The following is a 7,847-nucleotide window of genomic DNA, read 5'->3' as shown; positions in this document are numbered from 1 at the left end:
CCCCCCCCCTTTCTTTTCTGTTTGTTTTGTTTTCTTTGGTTTGGAGGATATTAAAGTCTAGATTTTCCATACATATATGCTAATAGTTAAGTTCATGTTAAGAGAGTAGCATGGATATATTTATTATTATTAGTATTGCTATTATATTTGTTTTATTTCATGCTTTAAAATTCTCATATTTTGTATTTTTTTTTTTACTAAGAGCCTCGGTACGTGTTGTTACATTATAAACTTGATTTATTATACTTATTAAAGTAGTATAAGTTTAAGTGAATGTTCATTCAACCCATTTCCACATTATTCAAATATTGATTCATCTTTTCTTTGTTGGGTTACAACTCACACAATGAGTTATTTGGGCCTCCACCCTTGTATATCCTTGAGTCGTTCCGAATCATCCTTATATTTGCAATAAAAGAGCAACTGAAATAGGTTCTCGGAAAGCTGGAAATGGGTTGTATACATACTGTATACAGTATTATACATTGATATACAGGTTCAGTATAGCAAATATGTGGCCAAAAACGAAGATACAGGTTGGAGGCGTCAAAGCGAACTGTATACAATCGGTATATGGGTTGATATACAGGAGAAAGGGCTAAGAAACTACCGATATACAACTGATGTATACAAAAACGGAAATTTAGTTAAACTCCAAAAATAGCAGCAAATTTGGCCCAAGGAAGGCCCAAATTCGACCTCTCCCTTATTCTTAAATTATTTAATTGTGATTATTTATTGTTTGTTGTTTTATTAACTCTAACTTTAGAATTGTCAGTTAACTTAATCGAATTCCCCAAAAGATGGGTTATTTTATTTATGTTGGTTTACTTTTAATTCATTTTCTTGTGTTCATTTATTTTATTAATCAACTATATTGATCAAAATTTTCTATCTTCAATTAAGTTAAAACCTTTTGTTCTTAAAAAAGATATGTTCTTTAATGCTTTCCCTAAATCACATTTTTACTCATTTTAAATTTGTTTTAAGTTAAAATATTTTCCTCAAATAAACTTTAAAAAGTTAGTCAAAACTTTTATTCTCCAATTAATTTAAAATGATTGTCATGCTTAAATTAATCAATTTATTTAAATTGTTATTTCAAAAATGAGTCAAATAAATTGTTAAAATTCTTTACATATGTATTTTAATTCAAATGCTTTATTTAGGTCATGTTCTCCATAAAATAAAATAAAATAAATGTGTCATTTATTTAATTATTTTTTCAAAGTTAATCAAATATTGTAAAAAAATTATTTTTTATGTTAAATCATTTGTTTTTAAATAGTCAATTATTTAATCTAAGTCGTAGGATAACTGCGTGTTAGCAGGCACTTCAAATGCCTTAAAAACCTTCTTGAAGTGTAAATAAGAACCTCTTACCCATTTTCTCTAAATTTTTAAAGACTTCATCTGTTAGAGTCTTTTTAAATTATAAGTTTTCTTAATTTTTTTTTTAAAATTAAGTGGCGACTCTTTTCTAAGTATTTTTCAAAAATTGTTTTATACTTAGAACATTTCAAAAAATGATTTTTCTAAAGAATAGTAAAATTACGGCATAACAATATACTTAGTGTCATGGACTTAAGTGGTGGGTCATGACATTAGGTTAATGAGTCAAAAGTTGGTGTGTTTTTCTTAAAAACACTTCAAATTATATATTTCATTTTTATATTGCGTAGCGGATTTAGGATTGTCATTAAGGGGCGTCAATGGTTATAACAAAAAATATAATTATGAGGTTAGTAGGACTAGAACACACAACTTGAAGGAATTTTCACCACACCTTAACCACTAGACTAAACCTCCACCTTCCTGAGCCATTGATGTTCTTTGCGTTTCAATTTTGATGAATGTTTCCTCAATGAGTTCTTTCAGTCCCTTTGTTCCGTGTCCTTGCGTATGAGGTTTCATAAGTTATTCAATTTGTCATTCTAAGTTCCATGCAGATGCAGTATGGTGGTCCTATTGGTGTCTTGTTATCAGCCTTTTGATTTCTGGAAATAATAAACAGGTATTAACTCTGTTTGTTTGTTTATCTTCATACTCATGCAAAGAAGATTGACTAAAATGTTGGTTTCTAACTAGGAAAATGAAGGAAGGGAAGTGTTAAAGACTATTCCAATCAGTGTTTTAAAAAACTCTATTGGGACTCGCCTCGGGGCTCGCCCTGGGGTGGGGCTCTAGTAAAATGCCCCGAGACTCAAGTGTGAGGCTTAGTTCTGTAAGACTTGCGCCCGACTGCACGCCTTAAGCACGCCCAACACCCAACGCTCAGGGCTCGTCTAACAGATCTTACACAAATAATGTNTAAGTTCCATGCAGATGCAGTATGGTGGTCCTATTGGTGTCATGTTATCAGCCTTTTGATTTCTGGAAATAATAAACAGATATTAACTCTTTTTGTCTGTTTATCTTCATACCCATGCAAAGAAGATTGACTAAAATGTTGGTTTCTAACTAGGAAAATGAAGGAAGGGAAGTGTTCAAGACTATTCCTCAGTGTTTTAAAAAACTCTGTTGGGACTCGCCTGGGGGCGCGCCCTGGGGCGGGGCTCTAGTAAAACGCCCTGAGACTCAAGTGTGAGGCTTAGTTCTGTAAGACTTACGCCCTAAGCGCCTGACTGCACGCCTTAAGCACGCCCAACACCCAACGCTCAGGGCTCGTCTAACAGATTTTACACAAATAATGTGTTAAGATCTTTAATTAACATTGTTGACCCTCATAATTCTTGAATAAGTGAATGATACATAATAATTTTTTAATCTATAGAGATACGAAGATTGAGAGTAACTCAAATAACAACTTGTAGTATCGCATCTTTACTATTTGGTAACACTGTGAATGTGATTATATATTACGTAACATTTCTTGGAAAAATACATAGCGAAATTTTACTTTTCAGTTATCATTGGTCTTCATGATTTTGTCATGTCTCAAAATTACCATATTTTATTTAGCTATTTGAAAGAAATTTTATTTTTATTCACAATGGAGTGATATTTTTATTATAATACTAGTAAGTTTTATTAATTATTTTCTTTTAGAGGGGTAAATTGTATAGTATGATCAAAAAATATTTTCAGAAATAATGATTCTTTTATTAATAGAAATTTAAGATATTAGATTATTTATATTTGTATAATCATGTTAAAAGTTTTATTTTTTATGATTTTCCTTAATCATGTTTGTAATTATTTTAAAGTATTGATGTATTTTTTTTTATAATTTTGTGTTATTATATTATTATACTATATTGTAAATTAAAAAATTTAAAGATCCATGCCTCGAGGCTTACGCCTCGCCCCATACTAAGTAAAACGCNCCCCCCCCCCCCCCCCCCCCGGCTTTTAAAACATTGATTCCAATATATGAATGTGTTTTATGCTAACAAATATTGTCAAGCTTTTTCTTTTATTAATACATAGGGTATTGATGTGATCGACATAAATAATCGATACAGACATGTTATCTATTCCTATGAGGGGTTACTATCATATCATGTGTTCTACATGACATTCAATCATACAAAGATATATAGCAATAGTTTATAAAGCAAGTTAGGAATGAACTTATCAAGATTCCATTATTATTATATGACGATGATGCAACTCTGTTAAAAGAATGAAGATGAAAATGATCAACCAATTCGTCAAATGATAATTTGACATATTTGATCACAAAGGCACTAGCAACCTCAACATATGATAAGTTGTATACAAGATTAGAGTACATCATCTTCAAGAATTATGCGATATTTTAATCTTCAAGAATACAAGATTAGAGTACATCATCACCTACATGGCAATTTGTGTCCCACGTGGTGTCCTATGTGTATTATGCCACATAGAACTCATATGTACTTGTTCAACTTTATACAAGTTTAAGTGTCTATTTGTGTACACCCAAAGTTGGAGGATATAAATATTAAATAAGACCAAGTTAAAGGACATGTTTATGTATTATGCCTTCATTATATGTAGTGTGCATTGAATTTCATCTCTTAGAATTCTTCATGCTTTGTAAAAAATGTAAAAATATTTTGAGTAAAGTACGGGTCATGATTCTCATTCACATATCTTACTTTAATTCCATCATTAAATAATTTAATGCACATTGAATACTTTTAAAATTGATTCCATCTATATCTAATTAGTTATTAGAATATATATATATATATATATATGATTTTGTAAATAAAATAAATAGAAATAGTGTTTTGAAGGGTACGTAAAAAGGTATTTCAACTTTTCATTTTGATGTTCCCACTTTTAGTATAATATGATGATTTATAATACAATTTTAATACATATTATAGAGAATAATTTATAAAATACATATAATACAAGTTTTATTAATGAATCATACTTTTATCACACATTTTAATACACTTATAATATATTCTGTCAATTTCTTACCAAATAAGTGTAATACATTTTAAAACACTTATAATGCATATATATTGCATGCATAATTCACTTTTAATACATAGTACACATTTATCATAGCATTACTATATATTGCTATAAATGATAATAAATAAAAATAATATCGCTAAAATCAGTAATTATTTATTAAAATTTACTCACACAAATAAAAATATTCATTTATGTATTAATATTCAAGTAGAAAAAAACAAGAGATCTTTTTTGAAAACTCTAATTTGTTTGTTTTTATTCAGTCTCCTCCTTTTACCCTCTTCTATTTTCATTTCAAAACTTCTAATTTTATTTTTAGGGTTTAAGGCATTTCTTATGGCTTTAACGGCAACACCAACAGCAGCGACACAATTTTATCCGGCTAAAATATTAGCAATCCAATTTCCAATTCGTTATAATTTAAACAAGTTAGGTAAATTATAAATTTATGGGTCAAAGTTGCCACCTATATATTGAACACTCTTGGAGTTAGAACATAGAGTGTTCAACTTAACAAGAAATCATTTGGAATTAGCATAGGTAAAAACAAAGATATCGAGAGCAATCATTTGAGTTGTGTTATTGGAAAAAGTTTAATATTTGCCATTAAAAATTGAAAATTCAAAAAATTATTTGAAATTCACCTTCCTACTCACTTAAGAAAATTATTTTTTTCACCTTCAAGTTAATATTTTATTTACTTTTACAAACTGACATCGATTTGCAAGTTGAAAAACAATTATTTTTACAAATGAAACTACAAACAAATGCACAAAATATTTAGATTTCGACTTTTATTGATACAACTGCAGCGATATGTTTGCCAAGATGAGTGATACAACACCAAAACTTTTATGTAACTTCAAAATTGGTTATATTCGTTCGAACATTTCTTAGTAGTGAAGTTGAGACCACAAACAAATGCACAAAATTTATATAAATTTAGACTGAAAGTTAAATGTTTTAATTTTGTGCTTCAGACCCTCACAAGAATTGTGATAGAGAGGTATGAGCTATGAAATATGAACGATGACGAAATTATGTAAGTATTTGAATTTATCGTGTTTTTTATGCTTTATCCTCTTTTACCTTTTACATTTTTTTCCTCAACAACACTAATTTATTTAGTGTAAATTCTTAAATATTGTTTGAGAAAGATAAAGTGTACGTAGACCTTGTCCTATATATCTTGTAGGATATTTTTGATAAATCCTCATCTTAAAAGAAAACACTGAGTTTCCAAACAATTTGGAAAGAAAAATACATAAACAAAAGCAATAAGTACAATGAAATAATTATAGGTGAAGAGTAGCAGTAGTACATGTTAGGATATACTATTAACCATGCGTTTTGATATAGTATTATTATTATTCAATTCAATAAATTGTTACATTAAATAGATCAATTGTCATATATGTGTCCTTAACTTATATAGTAGATGATTTGGTGTATAAAGTTTAAGCTTATCACAGAAGATTAAATCATCGGTTCTTATAAGTTAAAAGTTATAGTTCACAATCGTAGAGGAAATTTGGATAAAACCATCAGAAAGATTGTAGCACGAGATTAAATGTAATTTATCTTGATTATGAGAATGGTATAGTTCTAACTTCTCGTGCTAGTGCATTTTGTATGTATTGAACGGGACCGAGCAGAGATAGATGTTTTAGACTGACTGATAAAAACATATTCTCTAAACTGTTAAATGTACTTATATTCTTAATCTTGATAAAACGATTATGATCTGTATATATTAATTATCGTTTTGATTTATTAAAAGTGAGATTCTGAGATGGGTCAATATGTCTGGTAGATTGGATGATAATAATATATATTGGTGAAATAATTAGTTAGTTGATGGAATCCATGTCTCAGTATAGAGATTGATGATACACCTTTTTATGAGAAACTTATAAATTTCATGTGTAAACACGGCTGGTAGATTTATGAATCTGGCACATGAAATAAGTTAAGTATTGCTCTAAATGAAATTAATCATTGAATTAAATTCGTCAGTAATTTAATTTATTGATTAGTATATGGAATCTTAACATGGGGAACTACATAAGTGTTTAATGGTGAATTTCGAAATATAAATAGAGGAGTGCAATTACGAATTTTTAGTGGAATGATTTGTAATTTATTATGGTAAGAATAATTCAAATTAATTATTTGAAATTATTTCCCTAATAGGAAGCCTCGCTAATAAATTATGTGGTCCCTCCGATGCCCAATTTAACTAGAACTCAGAATCCTATTTTCTAGTAGAAGAAGGAAAAGTAATGTGTATATTTCTTCCAAGAAAGAAACGTGAGTTTTGGAGAAAAAGGATTTATACTTTAATTTCTTCTCCTCTTTGGACTAGGAAGACACGTAGGGATTCTTTTAACCTAGAAAGACAATTAAGTATTCTATACAATACTTGCCCACCCAAGTATTGAGAGAACTCAATTGTTAATTGAGATCATTGTAGAAGACCGTAGAGTTGTAGTTGAATTTGCTCTGCACACGCTTCAAGAGGTAATCCTGAGTTAATTTTCAGCATACTTTGTATGTGATACGATTCATGATTGTTGTCTATATTCATGCAGGATGTATGATTCTGGAATGGCTTTCGTTGTGTATGCTATTTTCTAACAATTGGCATCAAGAGTCATACTTGCAGCTTTATAGATAACCTTAAATATGCGTATGTGATTACATGTATGATTCGTGGTTAGTAATTTTGATTTTATCACGAAGAGAACAAAATTGATAAAACTTGAACTGGTTTGTTTTGTTAAAATCATACGGTAATAATGACTTATGTAAATTGATCAGTAAGATTTGATAGTATTTTCATATAGTCATGCACAATGTTCCTTGGATGGATGATTTTAAAAGAAATTCGATGGCTGTACATGTCATTATTTTGTCTTTTATTGTGGCGGCACTTCTGTACCAATTTTTTTAATCTCATATTGTGTCGGCTGGAAATTTTTTTCTCAAAGTGGCTACTGGCTATTTTATTTTTAAAATATATGTTGGGTGTAGTTTTCTTATAATTTCACATGTATGTATGCTGGCTGTTTTTTTTATATTAATGGAAGCCAAAGTTTCACTTATATCAATGTAAGTACTCCCTCCGTCCCTATTTACTTGTCCATATTTCCTTTTTTGGTTGTCCCTATTTAGTTGTCCATTTTGACAAATCAAGAAAGGACAACAAATTTTTTCCTATTATACCCTTATTTACATTTCTTGAAAATTGTAAAAGTGTATGTTGTTTCCCTCCAATTTATTTCACTTTAATTCAAATAAGTGGTTGTAATTTTGAAGTGAAAAGTTGTCATAAGGGTAAAATTGTAACTTCACTGTGCTAATCATTGTTGCCTTAATCTGTGTGTCATTTCTAAAGTGGACAACTAAAAAGGGACGGAGGGAGTATT

The sequence above is a fragment of the Solanum stenotomum genome, chromosome 4, assembly GCF_019186545.1.
Source record: "Solanum stenotomum isolate F172 chromosome 4, ASM1918654v1, whole genome shotgun sequence".
NCBI lineage: Eukaryota > Viridiplantae > Streptophyta > Magnoliopsida > Solanales > Solanaceae > Solanum > Solanum stenotomum.
The sequence above is the reverse complement of the archived record's forward strand: the minus strand, read 5'-3'. Positions refer to the sequence as shown.